Here is a 13,331-nt window from a genome sequence, read left to right as displayed (position 1 = left end):
CCGGAAAAGGAAAGGAGGATCTTCAAGCTGTCCTCTCCCCTCTTATAGAGTTTTTGACATCATCAAGCGCTGCCTGAATGACCAGGGCCGATTGGTTCTTGACTTGGCCCCTCCCCCAGCGTAGACCACGTTAACACACCTCCCCTCAGCCAGCACCACGACTCATCACACAGGAAGCTCTGGTCCTGCCCCGGAAGAGCAAGCCCCAGCTACCAGGGAAGCTCAACGAGGCGAGCTGAGTCATTCAAAGAAAACAAAGTCCATTCTGGCTACACCAAAACAACTAACATTTGATCTATGTGGCTCTAAAACATCTCAAATATGAGCCATAGACAAAAAAGAAAGTCCTATTCAGACCAATCACATACCACCAAGAAAGGTCATGTCAAGGTTGCCAAAAGCCCCTCCTCTAAGAGGGACAAATGGTCTTGGGACCTGAGATTGACATTGGGAACAGCATTGACTGAGTGCACCCAAAGAGGGAACAAGATGGGCTGTATACATTCAAGAAGAAAATTTAGCTTTGGTTTGTCAGAAGATGAAGACCATATATAGGGACTTGGCCTCTGTGTGAGGACTACCCATTTTGGGGTTATGTCAGGGTGAGTGGAGTTTCCTGGAGAAGCTGTAGAAATCAGCAAGAAGGTAGAAATTGTGGCCTCGATATGTACAGACCTGTGTCAGCGCTATCTGGGATTAGCTGTAGCTTATCTAGATTAGTGGAGGGCACAGCAAGAGAGTAATTGGAGGCTAAGGATTTAAATATCCTGATGAGCCAGGCCTCCTGTGTCACAATCCTACAGTCACAATCTCTGCCTCAGTTTCCTCAGCTGTAAAATGAAGATAATAGCACCTATCTCACAGGGTTGTTTTGCGGATCAAATGAGATATTTGTAAAGAGATCCTCCAGTGTTTCTACCTCTTTGTCAACACTCAAAGCAGAAAGGAAGGGGTAATAGTGGGGAGCTAGACAAATTCAAATGATACATTTCCTAGAACTGGGTCCAGACGAATCCTATGTCTGGGAGACTTCCAAGATCTGGAAAAACCCAGAAAGTGTTGCTTGTTAGTTTGTTTATTTAACATGTTTGATGCTGTGCTGAATAAATGCTACATACAGTACACAAGCATGTACGTCTGTATCCGCAAAGAGCCAACAGCTAAAGTCATATGACTAGGACTCTCTGAAATACAGAAAATTCAAGAAAGGGATGGTGGAGTTTTGGCAGTTACAGGAAATGGCTGACGTGTTCCTGTTACAACAGTAGGTGGGGGCTCAGACCTAAAGCCATAACCCCTTGGTAATAAGCCCGTGCTGTCCCATAGAAAGAAGTGAAGCTAAGGGATAGATCACCAATTCTCTGGAAACTAGAGAGAGCATGGCACTTACAGCACTTTTTATAGACTCTCTGGGCTTCTCCAACCAGTGCTTACTAACACTGGTATTCTGGAGAGCAGTTACTACTTCTTCCCTTTAGGGTTTTATGGCCAACTCTGAAAGGCAGGGGTAGGGAGCTATATTCGAGCTCACCAACACCAATCAGTGTGCTTTTCCCATTATTAGTTGATATCAGTTAGTCAACCAGACTTAATTAGCTTTGAGAAACAGGTATTTGTGAGAGGATTCTGGGAATATGGTGGAATAGGCCAGGAAATTCCAAGCACTCAAGATTTCCCCCCACAAAAGAGATGAAATAGCACCTTAGGGTGAATATAGAGTGGGTGCAAATAAATAAGACTAGGGTAGAACAGGGTCCTTCTGAGACAATCAGAGAAGAGCTGAAGAAAAATCCCAGGACAAGGTTTTGAACCTGTGAAGAGAAAACACCTCCAGGCCAGGGACTGCTTAAACAACAAGCAGCAAGTTGCCCTGGAGTTAGCTGGGCTGGGAGGCTGCCTCACCCCAGCCACAGGAACTTTTATCCCTGGGACAGTGAGAGGAATTGGGCATCTGAGCAGGGGAAGGAAGATCAAGGGAACTTCTGATGACAAGAAATGCCAGACCCAGCTATGCTTCAGAGACATGGCCAGGAGTGAGAAGGAATCAGAACACATCCACCTGGTGAATGCAGAAGCAGTGGGGCAGGGACACTGTGGGCACTTACAGGAGGCTGGAGATCTTGGTTTCAGTTCCAGGCCAAAGGGGATAACTAGAGAAGGATCTGAGGCCAGAGGTACTATCCTCCATACCCCGGGACTAGAGGTGATTACAAAAACTAAGCTATTAAATTTTTTTTAAAAAATGAAGAGACAAAGGAGAAAGATACGATCATAGAGAGTTACTGAGAATAGAAAAGACTGTCTTTAGAGGAGGATATTGAAGCAAAGAAACCCTCTTCTACTCCAAAGAGTAACATCAAATGGTCACCTGCCCAAAAAGAATTCATAGAACTTAAAAAAGACTTTAAAAATCAAATGAAAGAGATTGAGGAAAAACTTAAAAAAAAGAAGATTATGAAAAGAAAGTCGACCAATTAGAAAAGGAGAATGTTAAGGAAGAAAACAACTCCTTGAAAATCAGAATTGGGCAAGAAGAAGCCAGTGAAGTTATAAGAGATTAAGAAATAATAAAATAAAATATAAAGAGTGAAAAAACAGAAGAGAATGTGAAACATCTCATAAGAAAAACAACTGATCTGGAGAACAGATCAGGAAGAGAAAACATAAGAATAATCAGACTACCTGAAAGCTATGATCAAAAAGAGAATCTTGATACAATAATACAAGAAATAATTAAAGAAAATTGTCCTCAAGCATTAGAACAAGAGGGGAAAGTAGAAATAGAAAAAATCCACCAGTCACCACCTGAAAAAGATCCTATGAAGAAAACCTACAGCAATATTATAATCAAATTCCAAAACCTCCAGCTCAAGGATAAAATATTATGAACAACAAGAAAAAAAAGACAATTTAAATATGGCCTTACCACAATTAGAATCACATAAGACTTAGTGACACAAAAAGACTGCAGGTCATGGAACTATATATCCAAGAGCAAAAGAACTAGGATTCTGCCGTGTCCAAAGGGCTATAAAACTGTGCATACCCTTTGACCCAGCAATACCACTTCTACATCTATATCCCAAAGACATCAGAAAAAAGGGAAAAGGACCCACATGTATAAAAATATTTATAGCAGCTATTTTTGTGGTGGCAAAGAATTGGAAATCGAAGCAATGCCAATCAATTGGTATGTGAATGTAATGGAATACTATTATACTATAAGAAATGATGAGCAGGCAGACTTCAGAAAAACCTGGAAAGACTTACATGAACTGATGCTGAGTGAGGGGAGCAGAACCAGGAGAACATTGTACACAGTTACAGCCACAGTGTGTGATAACTGACTTTGATAGACTTGGCTCTTCCCAGGAATGCAAGGTTCTAAGACAAGTCCAAAAGGCTCATGATGGAAAATGCTATCCACATCCAGAGAAGGAACTTTGTGGAGTCTAAATGCAGATGGAAGAATACTATTTGCTCTCTTATTTTTGTTGTTATTTTGTTTTGTTTCTTCTTTCTTGTGGTTCCTCCCATTGGTTCTAATTATTCTTTACAACATAACTAATGTAAAAATGTATTTAATATGAAAGTATTTGTAGAGCCTATATCAGGTTGCAAACTGTCTTGGGGACAAGGGAGGGGAAGGAGAGGGAGAACAAGTTGTAGTACATGAATGTGATGGAATATTATTGTGCTACAAGAAATGATGAGCAAGTGAATTTCCTAAAAACCTGCGAAGACTCATATGAATTGATGCTGAGTGAAGTGAGCAGAACCAGGAGAACATTGTATACAGTAATAGCCACACTGTGCAGTGACTGACTTTGATAGACTTAGCTCTTCTGAGCAATGCAAGGATTTAAGACAACTACAAAAGACTCATGATGGAAAATGCTATCCACATCCAGAGAAAAGAAATTTGGAGTCTAAATGCAGATGGAAGCATACTCTTTGCTCTCTTTTTTTGTTATTTTGTTTTGTTTCTTCTTTCTTGTGGTTCCTCCCATTGGTTCTAATTATTCTTTACAACATAACTAATGTAAAAATGTATTTAATATGAATGTATTTGTAGAGCCTATATCAGGTTGCAAACTGTCTTGGGGACAAGGGAGGGGAAGGAGAGGGAGAAAATTTAAAACTCAAAATCTTATGGAAGTGAATGTTGGAAACTAAAAGTAAATTAATTTTAAAAAAAGAATGGGGATTTCAGTCAAAAATAAAATTCCAGCAAATCTAAACATAATCCTGAATGAAAAAAACATGGATATTTAATGAACTGTCAGACTTTCAGGACTTTGTTTAAAAAACAAACAACCTAAACTTAATAGATTTGACATACAAGAGCCAAGAGAAATATAAGGTACATACCAAAGACTAATTACAAGGGACTCAATAAGGACAGACTGTTTACCTTTTGTTTATGTAAAATGTATGTTTAAGATTGTTATTAAGAATTGAATAGTTCATAAGAAAAATTGGGATAGATCTGAGTATGATATGACTTTAAAAAGTAAAACTGCTTAGGAACAGCTAAAAAGAGTAATCATTTTATACAAATGAGGTGAAAGAGGAAGAACCAACACAGAAAAATTAGATGGGAGAGGAGGGCTGTTAGTTCTGGAAACCTACTGTCATCAGGAATGGGCACAAGAGGGAATAATACATACATACATACATATATATATATATATTTATGAGTATAAAAGTCTTCTAAATTCGGAAAGAAATAAAACACCAAAGGGGAGGGGAGAGAGGATAAGGGAGAGATCTCTAGAGGGGAGGGTGAGGCAATAGGTCAAATGGGAGGTATAGAATGGTGCTTCAATCTACGAGAATGGGAGGATAAGAGAGGGATTCTTGGTGGGGTTGGGAGGGAGTGGGTTAAGTAATAGGAGGGCAAGGTAGCAGATAGAAGTAAAGTAGGGGAGTTAGGAGGGATAGGAAACGAGACACACACAAACATAAAAACAAAGATCAGAAGTAGAATTTGTTAGGGAATGTATATGTCTATGTATGTGTGGATGGATGTATATGTATATGTGTATGTATATATCTCTATATATGAATATATCCAAGCTTAATTGTAGCCTTCTGGGGGATGGGGAAAGAAGGGGGGGAAAGAACAAAGTAAAAGTGCACAGGAAGGAACAAAAGAAAACTTAGAAGGAAGCAAAGAAAAGATGAACAGCCCTTAATACCACATGTAGTATTTATTAAATAGGCTTTCTTAAAATTGAAATTTATCACTATATATTTTAAATCTTCTCTTAACGTTCTGCTGTGCACATGACATACTTTTTTTTCTTTTCTTTTGTAGTATTTAAGTTTATAATGTTTCTTTTTCTTATTGTGTATTTAAATTTTAGTAATAAAAAGGAAGACTTTAAAAAAAGAAACAGGTATTTACTAAGGTGATATACTCAATAAGTGGTTATCAGTATTACTTGATGATTTAACAGCTCAATGGTGTCTCCTGAGAAGTTCTACTCCAGAAAGCAGAGGCTTATCTGAGGAAAAAAATTCCACAAAGAGCCAGTGTATGTCCTCAATGCATGAATGGGATGTGGGATGTGACCAAAGAGCATCACACATAACCAGTGATGTGTTGGTAAATGTTAAACAGCCAGTTTATGTGGGAGCAAGGGGAAAGATTTGTATGTATGACACTCTTTTAAGTTTAATCTGCATTTTTAACATATTCTCTATCACTTTTTAAAGTCTAGACAATCAACAACACAAATCAAGCCCTGATTTGTAGTAGATGCCAATTTCTGAGGTGAGAATTTAACAATTGGCTCTCTTGATCGAATTCAAGCCAGGCTCCAGTACACTCCTGCACATAATCCACTTTAATGACTCCTGAATTTTTAAAAAATCAGTCTTGGAGAGTTGTCCTCTCAAAGATCGAAGAATACAGGACATGTTAGTCCCTGGCATCATCTTGGAATTCATAGTTCCTGTGCTCTAACTTCATGGTTCCAACATCCTATGATTTGCAAGGACTACAAAATCTTCATCTGGGAGAATTTTGCAATAAAAGCATATAAGTCATTGCTTGTAACAGCTGCCTCCCATCCCACTTCCTACAAGGTCTAAGGCAAAGGAGCCATAGGGGAAGTCCTCAGTGGAAGTCTCTGGATGTCAGAATCTTGTGGGACTTGGGGTTATGTCAGAAAGCTCAGGTTTGATTGAAGAAAAAGAGAGCCATGGAGAGAAGGTATGGATGGCAATGTTCTTTGACCAAACTCAGAAGTACAGTCTTCTTGGGGACTATGGAGCCCATGCTGACAATGGGAAAGAGCCATAACAACCTGATAACATGGACTGTTTTACATTAGTTTTTCTGTGACTTGGTCATTTCTCCACTCATTGTACCTATTTTGGGAGAGTGGGAAGGAGGTTCTCAGGGAGCTATGTACTTGAAAAGAGTCGAAGCCAGGGATGGGGAACCTGTAGCCTCAAGGCCACATGTCGCCCTCTAGGTCCTTGGGTGCAGCCTTTTGACTGAGTCCAAGTTTTATAGAGCAAATCCTTTTATTAAGGGGATTTGTTCTGTGAAGTTTGGATTCAGTCAAAGAGCTGCACTTGAGGACCTAGAGGGCCACATGTGGCCTCAGGGCCATAGGTTCCCCACCTTTGGTCTAAGCAAAGCACCCTTTGTAATATTTAGGTTGATGCAGTTCCTTTGGCCCAAAAATATATCCTTTTCTTTTTCTCCTTCTGTCCTCCCCACTGCCTGTCATCATGCCTGGAATTTTGCATTTCTTTGCATGTCCTGGAATCCCCTATTAAAATCTGAACAGAGGAGGAATATAACTGCTCCTACTTTAGAAGTTAAAAGTGATTGCTATGAATTTTTCTCTAGTAATTGCCAGTTTGGGTCTTATAGCATAGGAACAAACATAAAATTCTTGATCTTGTCCCAGAAGGTAGTTGGGACTTTGAAGATAAGATTGATGTCATGGTTTTCCTCTGGTACCTAGTAAACCTTTGTTCCTTCAGCAGCTCAAGATATTACCAAAGTCACTTCCTTTCATGCTGTGGAAATCTAGAATTCTAATAAATCTGTGTATAAAATTACAAATTCTCGCTGAGTCCCAACTTTGTGGTAAGCTGGATTTGACATCAAGAGAGAGAGAGAGACAGAGAGAGAGAGGCACAGAGGCAAAGGATCCATACCTAGGCGTGAAGATTGGAGAACAGAACCTTGTATCCAGGATTTTGGTGCAACTTCATTGATGGGAATTTGAAATGTATTTTGTAAATTGGTTTCCCAGGATCTAGAGTTGAAAAGAAATGCCTAGTTCAACTCCTTTATCTTACAGAGGAAACTGAGACCCAGAAAAGGGAGGAAAATGACATGTCTAAGTTTTTTCTCTGTTAATTTGAGACACCGGTTTCAAATTTTCGCTTTTTTTTAAGATGTTTGTCTGCTCCCATTTTATTTTTTTTAATAAAATTTTTTGGTCACATTTTAAGTTCCAAATTGTCTCACTGCTTCCTTCCCTCTCCACCCCACATGACAGAAGGCCACCATTTGACATATATGTACATATATATGTATGTATACATATATATGTACACATATACATCTATGTAAAAGACCACTATACATACTTCTATTTATCAGTTCTTTCTCTGGAGGTGGATAGTATCTTCCTTCATAGGTGCTTTATAGTTGATTTGAATATTTATAATACTCAGAACAGCTTAGTCATTCACAGTTATTCTTTAAACAATATTGCTGGTACTATGTACAGCATTGTCTTAGTTCTACTCATTTCTCTTCATTACTTCATGTAAGTCTCTTCATGTTTTTCTAAAATAAAACTGCTCATCATTTCTTACAGCACAGTTGTATTCCATCATAATTATATACCACAACATGATCAGCCATTCCCCTATTGATAGGCATCCCCTCAATCCCCAGTTCTTTGCCACCACAGAGAGAGCTGCTATAAATATTTTAGAACATGGGTTCTTTTCCTTTTTCCTGGATCACCTTGGAAAACAGACCTAATAGTGGTACTGTTGAGGATTAGGGGTACTCCAGACCACAAAATACCAACAAGCCAGGTCCTGCCTGAATGAATTCAACCCAAGCCTTCTTTCAGCCACAGAAAAACAAAGTTTATTAAAGATCCACCATATTGGGTAGACTCTTAAGGAGCCTGAGCATTTGTGACACTTGCATTGACAAGTGGACCAGATTAAATTTGAGCTAGATAGAATCTGAGCCCCTTCATGGAGGCAAGATGGATCTTATAAACAGAAAGACTGTGGGAGGGATCTAGGGGTGGTCAAGTAGTCAGGGGTGATGGGAGGAGGGGTCCAGGGAGGATCTTGAAGAGGAATCTAAGGAGGATCTTGATGGGACTGGGGTGACTGGAGGTCAAACTCCTGGAACCAAGAGAATGGTATTAAGGGTGAGAAGTAGCTGAAGACTACCTGGAGATACCAGACAATAGAGGGCTAGGCTAGGTTAAGGATAACAGAAATGAAAGGCTTGTGGCCTCAGGTGAAGGCCAGATCAAGTGGGAAGATTCAAGGAGAGTTCAAGGGGGTTCCCAGAGCCTATAACCCATCAGTATAGGGGTCAAAAGATGTACATAGTTTTATAACTCTTTGGGCATAATTCCAGATTACTCTCCAAAGTGTGAGAGAAATGATCTTTAAAAACCAATATCTTGGGAGATTCAGAGGTCTCCCCTTTTTCTAAATTCCTTATTTTAAAAAATTCTGGACATTATTGATAATGAGATTGCATTAATTCAAATTTAACCTAAGGTGGGAAACCCACTGTGTTCTACTAAAGTTTGGGTGGAGACAGATCTGCTTGTCCAGATAGCCTAAGGCTGTGGTGGTCTGAGTGAGGTAATTTCTCCAAGGTTCACTGCCACCATGATGGTCTTTGGTCTAAGAGAGGGCCAAATGACCATCCTTTTATTAATAACCTGCTGGCCCTATTAATAAAATAATTAAATTATCCAGAAACTATGTCTCTTGAACCTTTTTAAATGTCACAATGATGAGGTCAGAGTTGGGAGAGCTGGTTCAAATGTGAAAGAATTCACTTAGACTTTCTCTGTAGCCATTGGGAGCTTTATTGACACAAAAGCAGTGGGCCTGAGATTTAGCAAGGAGCTGAACACAGGACCTAGTATAGGAAAAGAACCAGACTAATATAGACAGAAAGCTATACAGCCTGTAAGATGCTTACGGGGGTTGGAGATTTAAGGACAGGATAAGTCTTGTAAGATAAGGCACTGGATGAGGATGAAGAATGACACAAGATAAGGGAGACAAGGAAATCTTATGACCCAGGATGGGGTAGGGGGTGGGGTGGGGGGAGACAAGGGGAAGTTTCGTGGTATTTCAAGATAAGGGGAGGAGACTTTAGGGAGCCAGGGAAAGAGAAACTCAGCCTTTAGGGTACCTTTGTATCAAGAGACTTTAGGGTGCCTTCAGGTTAGAGGATAAACCAGGGGCTTCACAAAGTCAACCCTTAGTATTATTTTTTAACTCTTAGGGCACTGTTTGTATCCACATCAACAAGGAGTTGGATCAGTTCATAGTTCCAGCAACAGTATTCCAATTTTCCAAGATCCCCTCCAATATTTGTCATTTCCCCCCTTCTGTCATTTTGATATCTGATCTGATAGGTGTGAGATGGTATCTCAAAGCTGTTTTAATTTGCATTTCTCTAATAAATAATGATTTAGAGCATTTTGTCATATGACTATATATAGCTGCTCCTATTTTAGAAGTTAAAAGTGATCACTGTGAATTTTTCTCTACTAATTGATGGTTTGGATCTTGTAGCATAGGAACAAACATAAAATTCTTCTGATTTTGCTGATCTTGTCCCGGAAGGTAGTTGGAACTTTGAAGACAAGGTTGATGTCATGATTTTCCTCTGGTACCTCTTAAACCTTAGTTCCTTCAGGAGCTCCAAGATATTACCAAAGCAACTTCCTTTCATGCTCTAGAAACCTAGAATTCTAATAAATCTGTGTATAAAATTGCAAACTCTCACCAAGTCCCAAGTCTGTGGTGAGCTGGAGTTGACATCAAGAGACCTGTGCTCAGAATCATAATTAGGAGTTCAGGTTGCTGGGGCAAGTTCCATTCAGGTGGTGGAGACAGCCTAAGAAATGGCCACATCTGTAGTGGTTGAAGTAGGCTGGAGATGGAGGACAAAGGAATTGAGGAGGCTGACAAACTAAGACTAATATATTTGAAGGGGGAGAGTGTCAGGGTGGAGGGAAAGACTGTGAGCCAGATGTTGACTGACCAACATTTTAATAGAGTCAAAGTTTATGTAAAATATAAAAGTTTATACAAAATAGTTTAAGTTCTAGGATTTTGCCAATCCTCACTGCCTTCAGTACTTTCTCAGATTATTAACCTTCCTCTAACTTTACTTTTTTGCCTTTCCAGTCTTGACCCTATAGTAAATCGATTCAACTCCATAGTGTACTTTTTCCTGGTTTCTCCCTCTCTTCGTTGCTAGTGCCTTACTTTGGACACTACCTCCCATCTGCTCTGCATATACACAGTTGTTTATATGTTCTCCCCACCCCCTACCGCCATTAGAATGTGAGATCCTTGAGCACAGGAACGATGTTTTTACCTTTTTTTTTAATTCCCAAAACTTAACACAATGCCTGGTACCTGGCAAGTGTTTAATAAATGTTTGTTGATTGACTGGCTGACTGTACTCTCAAATGCTTCACCTCCTTGTCCTGTTTGTCACTCATCCTCTTCCAACCCCCAGCCTTGATTACTCCCACCACATGAGTCCTCTCTTCCTACTTGTGTGCTGCTCTGGACAGAGCCAGAGGAAGTCACTTGATGGCACTAACTAGGCACATCACAAACTTACACTGTCCAACTTGAACTTGGCTCTTTGTGCACCAAGGCTATCCTTTTTTTTTTCTTCCACTAGTTGATTCCTTTTTCTCTCCCCCTCCCTCCTTTTTCCCCACAAAAACTATTCCAAACCTCAGGGTTATACTTGAATCCTCCTCATAGTTGTCAAAGCTTATTTCTACCATCACAGCTCTTGTATCTGGCCCCTTCTTTCTGCTAACACAACCACCACCCTGGTTCCGGCTCTCCTCATCTCTCACCCAGCCTATTGCAATAGCCCCATAACTGGTCTTCCTACTTTGAATCTCTCTCCAATCCAATCCAACCTCCAAATGCTGCTAAAGTGATTTTCCTATAGTTCAGGTCTGACCATGTCACTGCCCTACTCACTAAATTCCAGAGGCTCTTTATTGCCTTTAAGCCTCAAGACCTCTGAGGCAAATCCCTGCACTTAACCCAGTGTCCTTCTCTGCCCAGTAACACCTACCACCCGCCCTATTTTTGCCCCACAAAACCACTCCATGGAGACTATGAGCATGATAATTCATCTGCTACTCACTGCTACCCCTATGGCTAGCAAACTCCTATAACCTACCTCCTTATTCCTGTATTAATCATTGGCTAACTAGGAGTAAACTATCCCTAAACCCTACTTTCTATTCTCCTACTCCTGTCTGTCTCAATCCTAACCCACCCTGGTCCCACTCCAACCCTCTCCATAAAGTCCTCTTCAATTCCTGTTCCACAAGGGACAAATGTGCCTTTATTCTAGACCTCTTTCTCTCCTGTTTCTTCCATCTTCTTGCTACCATTGAGACTTGCTGGGCCATCTCCAGTTGCCTTGATCTATATCTGGCCACAGGACCTAGATGGTTCTGGAGGAAAAAGTGAGGCTGGTGACCTTGCACAGCTCTCCCTCACTTAAATCCAATTCACTTGAATGTCCTGGCATCATCTTCCTGATGTCATGGTCCTCTTCAAGAACGAAAGACAAACCACACACACACATATACACACACAATCACTGAGACTTGCCTTCCCCCAGACATGAGTGCATCCCCTGGCCATCCTGTATATTTTCTTACAGCCCCAAACAAGGGTTCTAGAGGAAGAGCTGGAATACTCCTTGCTCCCTAGTGCCATTTCCAGATTCTCCATTTGCCTCCTAAATCAGCAACTATTCCTACTTTGAAATTTACTCTACGAACACTTTTCACACTACACAGATATGTTAGTGATTATCTTTCTTGTTCAGTAATTTCAATCACATCTGACTCTTCATGATCCCATGATACTGGAGTGGTTTGCCATTTTTTCTCATTTTATAATGAGGAAACTGAGGCAAATAGTGTTACATGACTTGCCCAGGGTCACACAGCTGGCAAGGGTCTGAGGCCAGTTTTGAATTTAGGTCTTTCTGACTCCAGGCCAGGCACTTTATCCTCTGCACCATCTAGCTGCCCAATGCCATCTGGGTCCAGTGATCAGGACAACTGGAGATGTTCCCGCCTAGGTTATCTATAGATTTAGTGAATCAGATAAGATTGATAAGACTTTATTATTAGTAGCAGATAATTTAAGAGGAATAAAATAATCATAGGATTATAATGTTTTTTAAAGGCTTAGTTTCCCTTTCTATCAGAAAGGGGGGTTGACCAGAGACTAAGTTCCCCTTTCTGGCAGCTGGAAAAAGGTTAACCAGAAGTTCAGTTCCTCTTTCCAGCCTTAGTGGATAGGCTCCCTTTTCTTTTTGAGCTTGCCAAAGTAGAGTAATGGCATCTTTTAAGGTTGGCAGCTAGAAAGGGGTTCAAGGGGGCTGTGACTGCTAACTACTGACTGAAAGCTCCTCTTTCCCAGGATGCTTTTTGGTAACAAAAGGCACCACCTGTAAGGCAAGGACTTATGGAGTAGGATTAAGAAAGAAACTATAACTAGTTAAGTGACCTGCCTTGTCAATTGATTTATGTTCAAAACAAGTTTCTGTATTTTTAAAAATTGCTCTTTTCTGTTATAAAAATAAACTCTGTAAATCACTCCTTGTCTCTGACACCTTAAACTTAAAGATTGGGATTTAGGGGCAGCTCGGTGGTGAAGTAGATCGAGCGACTGACCCTGGAGTCAGGAGAACCTGAGTTCAAATCTGTCCTCAGACTCTTAGTGGCTGTGTGACTTTGGGCAAGTCACTTAACCCCAATTGCCTCAAAATAAAGAATAAAAAATAAAATTGGAATTGCTAGGAAGGTTAGGAGAAATGAGGAAGGTGTGCAGGAATGGGAGGCCGGCAGCGAAAATGCCCAGAGTCGGGAGATGGAACATTTTGTGAAAGGAACAACAAGGAAACCACTGTCACTAGCTCCAAGAGTATGTGCGCGGATGCAGATGAGTAAGATGAAAGAAGACTGGAAAGGTGGGGATGGCAGGTTATGAAAGGCTTTAAAAACCAAACAGTGGGGGCA

This window comes from Trichosurus vulpecula, chromosome 7, assembly GCF_011100635.1.
Source record: "Trichosurus vulpecula isolate mTriVul1 chromosome 7, mTriVul1.pri, whole genome shotgun sequence".
NCBI classification, from domain to species: Eukaryota; Metazoa; Chordata; class Mammalia; order Diprotodontia; family Phalangeridae; genus Trichosurus; species Trichosurus vulpecula.
The sequence above is the reverse complement of the archived record's forward strand: the minus strand, read 5'-3'. Positions refer to the sequence as shown.